This window comes from Ornithodoros turicata, unplaced genomic scaffold (genome assembly GCF_037126465.1).
Source record: "Ornithodoros turicata isolate Travis unplaced genomic scaffold, ASM3712646v1 Chromosome22, whole genome shotgun sequence".
Classification (NCBI taxonomy): domain Eukaryota; kingdom Metazoa; phylum Arthropoda; class Arachnida; order Ixodida; family Argasidae; genus Ornithodoros; species Ornithodoros turicata.
In genome coordinates, this window is record NW_026999340.1 from 725,618 (window position 1) to 737,779 (window position 12,162).

The 12,162-nt window shown below is 43.1% G+C and overlaps 1 long non-coding RNA gene across 1 annotated transcript; it reads left to right on the forward strand.

Moving 5' to 3' along the window:
* Positions 1-512: 512 nt before the first annotated feature.
* LOC135373186 (uncharacterized) lies at positions 513-6,222 on the forward strand. Its single transcript, XR_010416327.1, has 3 exons — positions 513-534; positions 1,181-1,392; positions 6,154-6,222. It is a non-coding gene; the product is annotated as an uncharacterized LOC135373186 (long non-coding RNA).
* Positions 6,223-12,162: the final 5,940 nt, after the last annotated feature.

Sequence of the window (12,162 nt, forward strand, 5' to 3'; positions counted from 1 at the left end):
ACATGTATATATTTTTCTCGATCGATATTCTTCTTTGCACGCAATCTTGTGCCTGCTGGTCATGTTAACTGACGATCACCAGTTGATGAACCTGAGGAGGCTATGATGTGCCATAGCAGTCAGAGGTCACCTGCTGCACCTTCCTTATCAAGCAGCCAGTCGTCTTTACTAACGTCAGCCCGGGGTATTTTTTAATTATTCTGTCACATTTACAATATGATGCAGTTGAGACGATGAAATTGCTTTGAGTGTGAGGAAGGGTCAGGTAGCTAAATGCATGGTACTACACAAGTGGCTTTGCATTGTTTCTATTTCAGGGTCTTGTGTAATGGCATCTGATGTCTATGATGCGGGATATATGCACAACCACCGAATTTCGCCTGCTGTGAAGGGTGAGTGGAATGCGACATTTAGACACAAAATTTGTGGTTGCCATGAGTAAAGGAGTACTTATCATTTTAATCAGGAAGCACTGCGTATAGCCAGATACTAAAAGTGGGTCAAATGCGCCGCCAGGAAGCGCTGAGAATGCAGGTAAGCGGCAAGTAATACAGGATACTGTGTTGTTTAAAAATAGGCAAAATCAAAGTGTTGTTTGCAAGTTAAAAGCATTTGAAAGCTTTTCCACTTATTGTGGCAGTTTGTATTCATTTTCACATGCTATAATTAGGCTAATTTTGCTGATCGGACTCGAAAATTAGCAGACTAAAAGTATTGTTTTCCTTTGCCAGTCTTGTATTGCTTTGCTTGAATACACTACCCAAATAAAAGTTGCTGAGTGTATGAGGCTTGTACTGAACACTGCACACCCTAAAATCCGTCTTCCCTTACCACGGGGCTTTAATGAGGCATGCACGTACTTCCCTGTCTCTGCTGCATTCTTTCTCGCTCACGAACAGTCTTGTATGTACAGCACAAAACCAGGCAGCGACATCTCGTAAACATCATGGAAACATGTTCTTCTGAGACTCTAACACGTGAAAGGATAGAACAAGCAAGATTCACATGCCTCAGAACCATGAATATACAAATACTGAAGTTCTGTAAAACTAGACAGCGACAGGACTTGTGCCTGTATATCCTGACTGCCGGTTCAAGGCCTGTCACTGCCTGGCTTTGCCGATGGCTGCCATATTCATGTGCCTAACCTATACCCATGCAACCATGAACTGCTTCTCAGCTTTCCAGAAAAGGGTGCTGACATTGCTACATTCCATCAGATATGAGGTTCAAGATATTTCAAGCCAACTAAGTCACAGTCTATCAAAGTTGAGCATCCACAAAGATGTGGACTAGCACGAGAAGCTTTTTGAGGAGCCTATAAATAACCTGGACGACTTTGTGGAGTTCGACAACCAGCTGCGAAATAACAAACAGAAGCAGACCGAAGTGGTTAGTGATGTGTGATTTTTCATGACCAAGGGTTTTTTGTATGACATTTATACATCGTGGCACATCTCATTTCTAGCAGGTATCGAAGTCACAAATACATGAGCAATTGTTCCCTCCGAATGTACCGCGAACCAACTAAAGCACTATATTGCAAGTGCCAGAAAATAAGCAGCAAAATAACAATGGTAGTGTTGTACTCTACAGAGCAACTTGAAGTTAATGCAAACGTTGCCTCACGTCAAGCCTTCTCTTGTTTAGTCATTTGACAGGAATGTTTGCAACCTGTAAATATTTTGAGCTTTGCAGGTGCCTATTGCACTGTCTCTTCCTAGCCAGCTGCCTAATGTGGTACATCTGCCATTCCTTTGGCCAGTCACAGAAAAAACTTTTCGATTTAATCTTTGTCAATATATATGCAATGTTGACATTACATGCAATAGTTCCATTGCTCTTTAACAGTGGCTTCCTATCGGGTGTCTGTATTGAAATGTTCCCCCATTTTTAATAGAAAGAGCGCTGTACGCATATGAAACTTAAAGTGCATTTGAAGTCCGGTGTTCCCCCACCCACATTTTTCTCCCTACTGTGTCCAGGCAATTAAGTAATCTCCTATCTTTTTAGTTCTACACTTTGTGACACAGGGGCACACAAAATATGTAGACCATGCTAGCAATACACGTCTATCGACTTCTTACAAAAAACATGCACCTGCGGTGTACTCCTCAACTTACAGAAAGTACTGCATGATATACATAATTCCCTTTCTGCAACTGTGTTACATTTCCAGAAAGAAACATGGTTTGCATTAACACGGTTTTCATTTTTACAAAAAGTCACAGGACTTGGCGGTTGCTAAAATCAGTTCTGCAGTTAATCGGCTAATTTATGTACCAGCACTGAGCCTTAACCACAGATTATGAGCATATCGTAAATACCAGATTGAGGTCCAGCATTTATATGTTGAAATTGCATGCTGCAATGAATGCAACTCCAGAGGTTGCTCCACATAGAAAGTAATCGAAAAAAAAAGAGTGACATTGGTGTCGACATCTTCGCCTTGGCTAGTCGTTAGCGTAGCGACATTACCTGGAATGCAGCCACCCCAACCTGGATTACCATGATACGTGTTTCTTTTTTGGCGTTTCGTTCTGTTTGTCCTATCATCTGCGCTCTCACAAAATGCAGGCAGGAAAAACTTATGATAACCGTCATCTGCATTGCCTGCTTCTAGTGCTGCTATTGTGGCAAGCCAGATGGGGGATGTCGATGTTATTGTCGCCCTCTTTCTCATTCGGGCTTCGAGGTGAAGTAATGGGGTCGATAACTCAAGCAGAGAAAGCTGAAGCACTCTCACTTCAGCGAGTGGCTGGAAAATATGGAGGTTTGGCTTGAACTTCACAATCGCAACATGCTCTCCCAATGAAAAGAAAGCTATTATACCACTGCAGTTATTCATTGCTTAATTGCACAAGTGACTGCATTCAAATGAGATGCTCCTTTAAGTGAGCTTCATATGTGTCCCAGTCAGTGTGATTTAGGGTCACCAGCACAGAGTAGCAGTTCACAGGTTGGCAGTAGCATGAAGGATGCTGCTCTTTCGTTAACAAATCATTCTTTTGCTTTGGATCCTAACAACGCAGGGTGCTTTTTGCAGCCGAATGCCAACTTGCATAATTTTTGTGTTTCGTATGCATTTAAGAGCAGTTTACATGATGCACGTGTTCTGTTCCCCAACACACTCTAGAAGTGTAAAGCGCACATCTCTCCACTAAAATGTATAGTCAGGTGTATTTTAAAGGCTCTGAATCACTTCAAATGATGTCATCAGCATACAGCGCAAGCTCACATGGCAGTGATCAGTGAGACCTCTAATCTTGTGGATGTTTTTTGGGCTAATTCTATCTGAAATCGAACAAGCCGGTACATTTAATGGCTCAAATGAATGGGAAAAATATATAGAAGCCATTGGTAAGTCAGGAGAAACAAATTCTTTCTGAATTCTCTGCATGCTTCAGAAAACAGGAGAAGAGGATAAAACTGCCTCTGAAAAGATGTCGCTGTATGCGGGTTTGAGCGTCACCTGCAAGGTTATTTCTTGTCACAGTATAGTGATATCTTACTCTGGCTTTAGACCAGCTATGATGCAGGAGGATCCTGCATTGTCAGTTCTGTGTCATTTTCTTTATTCATCTGAAAAAAAAGGAAAGTTCAGTCAGAGCATCAAAAAGCACCATATTCAGTACAACTTTCCTGACATTGTATAAACCGGATAAGATTAAGCCTGATGTTGTTAATGTCTTATTTATGGGACTCTCGAATGATATATAATTTGTTGCTGTACTCTAGCAAGTACATGACGAATGCCTTTATAAGTAGCACAATACCTCTGCAAAATGACATAAAACTCAGAAGCTTTTATCAAAAGAAAACAGTGAAAACTTGCCTCCAAAATATGGTATGACATTCATAGTTCTTTAGACTACATGCAGAAGAAAAACCAAAATTGGAACTTCACTGGTAGGCACACTGTGCCTTTTTGCCGGTCCTGTATGCGGAGCCCGATCAGGAGAGGAGGATCCCTGCGTGGGCCAAAATCTCATTTTCCAAACATACTTTCCACTTCTGTCTTCACATGAAAACTATTTCATATCTGAAGCCGTTCTGAGCGTCTGAGTTCATAGCAGTGTTAAAATCGCTGAATGTACATGGTGAAGCAACCAGATGCGCTTGCGTTTTTCACTGGACGTCGTGCATGCATTGCAAGTGCTGAGCCCACGAGGAACAAAATGCTTTTGCATGTTTTGAAGGGTTCATATTTATTTGGAGTGATTGTACAGAATCATACACGAAGTGTTTGAAGAGACGTGGTGTGACTTCCAGCAATCTCTAAAACCTTTCCTTTCCTACAGTCGCATGGCGCCGGACGACGCCTGTCCCATGTGTCTGGCAGCTCTTAATCCCTAACAGAGAGAGACAGACAGAGAAATCGCATAGAGGAAAGTGTCGTTGTGTAGTGTCCTACACGTACACTCAAGGATAATTCCTGGTGACTTTTGTGAACATTGCCAAGACAGCCCGACTGACTCCGCTGAGCAATACCCACGATCTTCGGTTCCACATGCTGTGACCATGATCAGGTGTTAATTGCATTAACTCCAGGATGAGACGGCTTGCACGCCATGTTTCGCATCATTCTCGGTTACAGAGGAGCACTGAGTGTCCTTTATACACCGTGTATGAAGACAACTGCATTACTGCATTGTGTTCTTCGTAGCATCACACCTGCCTCATCTCCAGTGAAAGCTTCGAGCACATCGCGTTGCTGTGTGTCGTTCAGTGATTATAACACTGTTATGAATGCAAACACTCAGAATGGCTTCAACTGGCTGAACACTAACTGCTCAGTTAGTTTTCAGGCGAAGTCATGCTTTTTATTCCGTCTTAGCACTGCGAAGCGACTGTGGCTGTCAGTGGCGTACAGATGTGGACAGAAGGAGAGGTGTTTAATAAATTCAGCGCACCGTAAGCAATACAGTAACCAACACAAGGCTTGACGTTTCGGGTCTTATGTTGTTTACTGTGTTGCTTGCCGGTGCGCTGAATTTGATACACATGTCTACTCCCGGCCTCTGGACTATATTCAAATGGAGAAAGTACAGCAGGAATGAGTGTATGTGTGTGTGTGTGGGGGGGGGGGTTAGCATGCATCCTGGGCTGACAACAGGGCGAACTGTGCCGACATTCACCTGGAAAGTTATGAGAACAAAGGCTGAAACACTGCGTGAAAAAAAATCGATTTTGCCACATGCGTACAGAGTACAGATGCTGACAAAAGTTTACGGAACGCCAGAGCGGCGTATCTCTTGATCGGAACGAGATCATAGCAGACAACGGGAGTGGACACACTTACTGAGAGGTGCATGGAGTACCCTGTCACCTGTTTTTAAGTCTATCTACTTCTGTTTGCAGCAATGGTATCGCTCCGATGGCTATATACATCGCTCCGGTGTTTCGTAAACTTTTGTTGGGACCTGTACCACTGTTTAACTGTGCTCTTCGTATTGAGCCGACAAAAATATTCACAGTGCACCTACCCATCGAGTCCGAATTTTAATTTTTCTTCTGTGTGTAGACTAAGGCCTCTCTACGATATATGAAATTTTCGAGGCAATTTTTTGGTAGGCTTTTGTAAACAATAGCTCCTGAAAGTCTTCATTTTTCGGAGGTATCATGACACCTAAAGAGGTATCATTTATGCTCGTGATACAATAGAGCAACACATTACATATCATTCACCAGCCCTATGTATAATAAATGTTATCAGTTTTGTAAATTGCCTGGAAAGTTGCACTGAATATGGTGCTTTGTGGTGCTTTGAGAATGTTTTCCCAGATAAACAAACACAGACACAACACTGTCTATGCAGGAGCCTCTTGTGCCATAGGTAGTCTAAAGCCAGAACAAAAAATCTCTATCATGTGACACAAAACAGCCTTGCAGAGGACGCTCAAACCCCCACACAACGACATCTTCTGAGAGGCAGTCATTTCCCTTTGCCCGATCTCGCACGCCGCGCAGCACAGGCTATTCTCAAAGTGTTTTGTCTCTCCTAGCTCACCAATGTGTTCAACATATATTTTCCTCCGTTCATTCGAGACATCACATTCTTGTTCAATTTGTGATAGAGCTAACCTCTGGTATGCATTGACACATGTACGTTGACACTAAATAGACTTTTCTGCTTTACTCCTCACCATACAGCGTACATTCCTGGCAATGTTCGGAGGCCGTGGCACTGCGGACCACGTGGCATGAATGCTGTCTCGTGTTATCACCAATGACCTTGCCACAGAATTCAGCTGGTTTGGCGCAAAGGGGAAAAGATCGTTCAAAGACCTTGCATTTGCAGACCTACTTTGTGGTAAGTATAGCCGAACTTTGCTACTTCGCTAACAGTGGCATAAAATCATGATAGTTATAACAAAAAAAAAATATTTAATTGGGTGTTCTTGCAAACAGATAATTTAGACATGATGGAAAGTGCATAACATGTAACATTTGACCCATACGTAATCTTGATTCTCCTTTTGATGGAACAAACTGCCATAAGAGAACACAGCTGGAGAAGCCATCTTCTATATTCCTATTGTTTCTTTTACCTCATAGTTATTCTGCATTCCCCACATTCAGTATGCGAAGTTTAGCTGTGTTTTTTTGTTTGTTTCCGTTTCCATCTAAGGAAAGATGGCGGTGGCCCCGGAAAAAAGCTACAACAAAGTAGCTTGTTGTAGTTCTAGTAGTTTTCCTTACAAGGAAGTGATTTGGAAAACCACTGACTCCATCTACAAAGCTTCTGAATATTTTAATAGGAGATGCCTTGAACAAGAATTCTGTCAAATTCTAGCTGTCTGGAGTTTCTGCTGAAGAGCTTTATTAAAATATTTATTGTGCATCTCTGATAATTAGCCAACTTGTATTTGCATAACTTGTTGTCATCACCACCTGTCTGTCTGTGTATACAAGCGCACAAAACATGCCTGTGCGCACATGTTCATGTGACACTTGTACAGGTTGTACAATGTACACAATGTACAGGTTGTGAGTTTAGAAAAGCAGACTTGGAGTATTTAGGAGGTACACACAATTCAGCTGACTGGAACTATTGCTTACTACTACTTATTACTTTTACAAGTCTGTAGAATCCATCAGATCTTCACCGCCAAAGGACAAGCAGAACATAACGTTCAAGGATGTTGAAGATGCAGTGAAATCATGGCTACGTCATGCAAAAGAAAGGAAGGACAGGCAGGCAGAAAAGACGAGCAAAGGGGGGTTATCGTAAGCCTCAACTATATTGTGTTTGGGCTGTATCAATCCTCATTGCATTTTCTAGTTTAGAATGCGTATGCCATTGTGCTTTGTGTGTTACTTTTATAGCACGGTATGCCCCAGCAAACAGGCTCTGTTGCTGCTTTTCTTGTTGGGTTTCTCTACCAACACAAATACCCCTCGCATATAGCCCACATATTCTGTTGTGATTTCTCGTGTCATAGTCGCAGTGCTGTGGTGGTGGATGGTAAGGAACAGCTCCATGTGGTGCTCTGACACAGCACTTGCAGTCGCGACATAGGACAATGTGTGACCTGATCTTACCAACGTCACAATAAAAGAACAAGGCACAAGGTCTCGGTTACCCTATGACACAGCCGCAAGTGTCATTCGCCAGTCGGGTTGATATTGAAACGTCGCAAGCATCCATTCCTTTGAACACAACAGTACTCTGATGTTTTAGCAGAATAACGTATTGGTAGACTGCGCAAGGTAATTGTGAACACAATCAAATCAGTTACTGTAAGCCACCAAGGGTCGACACAAGTCTTTCACTGGGACATGTCACTGAGGAAGGTCCACAGGGTACAAAAAATGCCAGAGGTAAAATTCAAAATTAGGGATTTTATTTAATGCACATAGTGTGCAAATGGGATCTCTAACGTCAGTTTCTAGCCAATGTGTCAAAGGTCCCCGCCGAAGGGGAGGTTCATCGGTGTTTTTCTTTCTTTCGGTGTGTTCTCTTTTTGAACTATCCCGGCGTGGTACTTAAGTGAAAGACAGTGTGCATATACTGTGCTCTTCGTTACTGTAATTCAAGGATATTTAGAGCATTTTTAAGAGTTTGCTTGTCAGGGGTGCTGTCATTTGGATGTTTCATGATATGTTTTTACCACTTTTATGCCTCACGTGACTGTTCATTCAGCAAACAATTTCTCATCTGCAAAGAGACTGCTTGTATTATTTTCGAGTGTTCTATTTTATGATGTCTTTTAGAAAACTGTGTAATTTCGTTCTGTTTTAGCAGCGCATAGCTGACTGTTCTCTGTGCACTATACTGACATATATCACATTCAGTTGCTCAGTTTTCACTGTGATACATTGCAGTTGTGTGATATTTTCATATATTTCTATGTGGACATGTGTCTGGAAAGTTTCTAGCACCCTTCTAGTCAAGGATGTTAAAGTCTAAGTTTACGGACTTGCGCTTATCCTTTCTATTACTGTTGTAAGTTACACGAATATGTTATATTGCGAATTCAATGTAAAAAAAAGTTTTGTGAATGTACGTGTTTCATATTTTTTGTAATACTGTTCAGTGTATGCTGAAACGAATAAATATAACAGGAGCACATCAATGCATGATGATATTTCGTCATTTTCTTGAGTGTCTACAACAATAAAGAACCACATACAATTGTACCAAACACGTCCGACATATGTAATAAAGCGACGTCGCCAGGATTTCTCGCGGATAACCCGGGATGTGCCATAGGGACGTCATATGACGTCCAAGAGATGTCACAAATAGCTCCCCAGGATGTCCCCAATGTCCCATGCAGGATACCCTTTGACGTCCGTGGGATGTCATTGTGTTGTCTGGGACCCCATGATAAATTCTTCAGTACACTCAATTGAGTGGAAGTAAGTGAAGAAGACTACTACCATGCGCAGAGTGTCTTTGAAAAATTCCAAATTACAAGTCTAGGTGAATATTCAGATTTGTACCTGCTCACCGACACACTGCTTTTAGCAGACGTGTTTCAAAACATTTGTAAATGGACACTTCTTGTGCACAAAATTGAGCCCCTGCATTTTGTATCTCTCCCAGGGTTAAGCATGTCCTGCGCACTAAAAATTAGTGAGATACAACTAGAACTCGTTCACAACGCCGATGCATACCTGCTAATTGAGAATGGCTTGCGAGGAGGTGTAACACAATGCTCTCTCCGAAAAGTGACTGCAAACATTCCGGGAACAGAGCAGTTTGATCCAACACAGCCGACAAGAATAATTAACTACATTGACATTAACGGTCTGTATGGATCAGTAATGCGAGAGTCGCTACCCTTTGGAGGGTTTCAGTGGTTGACAGAGGAAGTAATTGAGAACCTACATGTAACTCGCATTCCACATGGTGCATCTATTGGTTACTTTCTCGAAGTGGATCTATTGTATGATCAAGAAATTCATGATCGACATAGTGATCTTCCAGTTGCACCAGAGAAAATTTCTGTTCCCTACGACCTATTTGTCAGACTACCAGAAACAGTTGATGGAAAAGTTTGGGCTTCGGTCGAAAGCTATCGAGCGAAAGGTGCTGCTACCTTTGTTCAACAAAGAGAAGTACTTTCACTATCGCAATTTGCAGTTGTACATGCAATTGGGACAGCGAGTCACAAAGGTTCACGGAGTTCTAAAATTCAACCAGAAACCTTTTCTCCGCGACTATGTGGATTTCAATCACGAACTGCGAAAAAATGCCACTGATACATTCGAACGTCAGAAGAGTAAATTGATGATAAATGCTGTCTTCAGGAGGTTTTGTATGCAAGTGAGAAAATTTGTAGACTGTCGCCTCACAGTGACGGACCAACAAGTGTTGAAACGCTTGCGTAAGCCAAACCTCAAACAGTTTCGAGCATTAAGTGCTCATGTAATCCTGTTCCAGTTCTCTCAGGCAGTGCTTCAGATGAAACAACCACTTTACTTGGGTTTCACATTACTAGAACTCTCAAAGCTTAAGATGTTTGACTCCTATCACAATCATCTGATGCGTGTAGCTCTCGATACTAGACTCTTGTACATAGACACAGATTCCTACATAATAATGTGAGCGATGAAAAGTCACTGCTAGAACTAGCCGACCATCACTTGGACAACTCAGCCTAGGAGCAAGACAATTCTTTGTATTCAACAAAAAACAAAATGGTACTGGTAGTGCCACACTCCCGTCTGGAACAAATGCACAAGAATTTTTTGCACTACCCCCTCGATCTGCACGAGGTGAACGAGGGTCGCTGAACATAATCGTGACTAAGCCCATTACAAGCAGCCTCTCACCGCCTCCTCGTCCATCAAGGCAGATTCACACACTTACGCCAGTGTGACGGAACCAGCAGGCACGAGGAGACAGTTACCCTCATCAGCGCCTGAAGATGTGCCTTCTCTGGGACTCTTCTCAGCGGTACTCGCTGCCCTTAAGGCAATTGTCTCTGCTTTTCCTAATGCGTCGCAACTGCCCGAGGTTCAAGCTCCTCAGGCACTGGAGGCATTATCTTTGCATCAGCATGACGGCATTGTATAGAAAGGCCACGACGATACAGTGGAATTCTCGAAGCCTGCGTAACAAGCTCCCTGATTTTAAAGTACATCTAAACAGTACAAGTTCCCATTCATAGCTGTATGCGCACACGGCATGGATTCTACACATCGCGTTAATGGATACACAATCTATCGATCTCATCAATCCTCTGAGAGCAGAACAGCGCTATACATTCATAATGGCCTCGTTGCTGCGCCCATCGGGTCAGTTTGTCATCGCTCTTATGATTACGTCATCTGCAGGATCCGCCTTGGCCCCATGCTGTTAATGGTCGTCAATATCTGTATACGTCCCGCGGTACAGGTTCTGTGGAGTGACCCCGAACGCTTATTTGGTTCTCTGGAAGCCCCGGCGCTCGTGCTGGGTTACTTCAATGCCCATCACTCGGCCTGGGGAAGCCGAAGGACGGACGGTAGGGGAAGGGGGTTGTTGGAGGCAATGGAGGATAATAACATGTGCTTGCTGAACAATCGAGAGCCAACTTACATGCGATCCGCAACGTCACTCGATGTATTAAACCTCTCGTGATGCTCAACCGACACAATTTGCCACTTGTTGTGCGCTACGGACGTCGACACTAGACGTAGCGATCATTTCCCTCTTTATATATCGCACGACAGACTGCCCCCCTCAGCAACTACTGGACTGATTTCTTTCACAAACTGGATACTTTTTCATCAGGGCTTCAGAACATCTGTGCACACCGGTATGTGTCGAGAGGCTCTCTCGCAAGCAATTAGCTGCGGTATTCAGGACGTGGTGGTCATGTCTAAAAGGGTAACAGGACATGTCTGTCATTCCCCAGAAACGGACGCACCTGCGCCGCGTCGCCCGGTCGCAACGGTCGTTGCAAGTTGCACTGTGAACTGCAATCATTGTGCAATCGCAACGATGCCGCAGGGCCTAATCTGCGTGCAGTTTCGGAATTGAAATTGTAGTGGTAGAGGGCTGGATTCATTTTTTTGGCGTTTTTTAGCTTATTTTGCAATACGCCATGCTGGAATACGAATAGATATTATTACTATGTGTCTGCGCACACGTTTCGCATTTGCAAATATCGTGAGTACGAAACTTGTGCTTGCTATGTTCCGCTGAACGCAGACTAACCGCCCGTGCGGTTTGAATGGGTTTGAGGTGCGATGATGAAGCGGTCTCTGCGTCTGCCGTGGAAATGAGGATTGGACGACCTGATTTTGAATGTAATTGAACCGATGTATTCCGGAATCCGCTTTTCAGTCTTGCAATTCAGGTGAGTTCTTTTCCGCTAGCATCCATGTGCCGTTTGACTCATTTCATGCCACACGAGCGACTCTCGATTCCTTGTCAGGTCATCTGTCTGTGTTGCGAAGCTTACACCGCAAAGAAAAGAACCTAATTCAAAACTGCTAAGGTAGATCAGTTTGATGTAATGTTTTGTGGTGGTCAAGTTTATTCTGAACGCCCGCCTTAGTGGCCTGCCTTACACCATCAGTTGCTGTTTTTAATGTCAGTTATGCCGAATTTCATGGTGGTGTCATCTTTTATTTGCTTTGATTTTTTATTTGCTTTGATTTTCCTTGTATTTCTTCTATAGGAAGATCATACTCCACGGCTCATCTGGCGCATGGTTCAAGGGT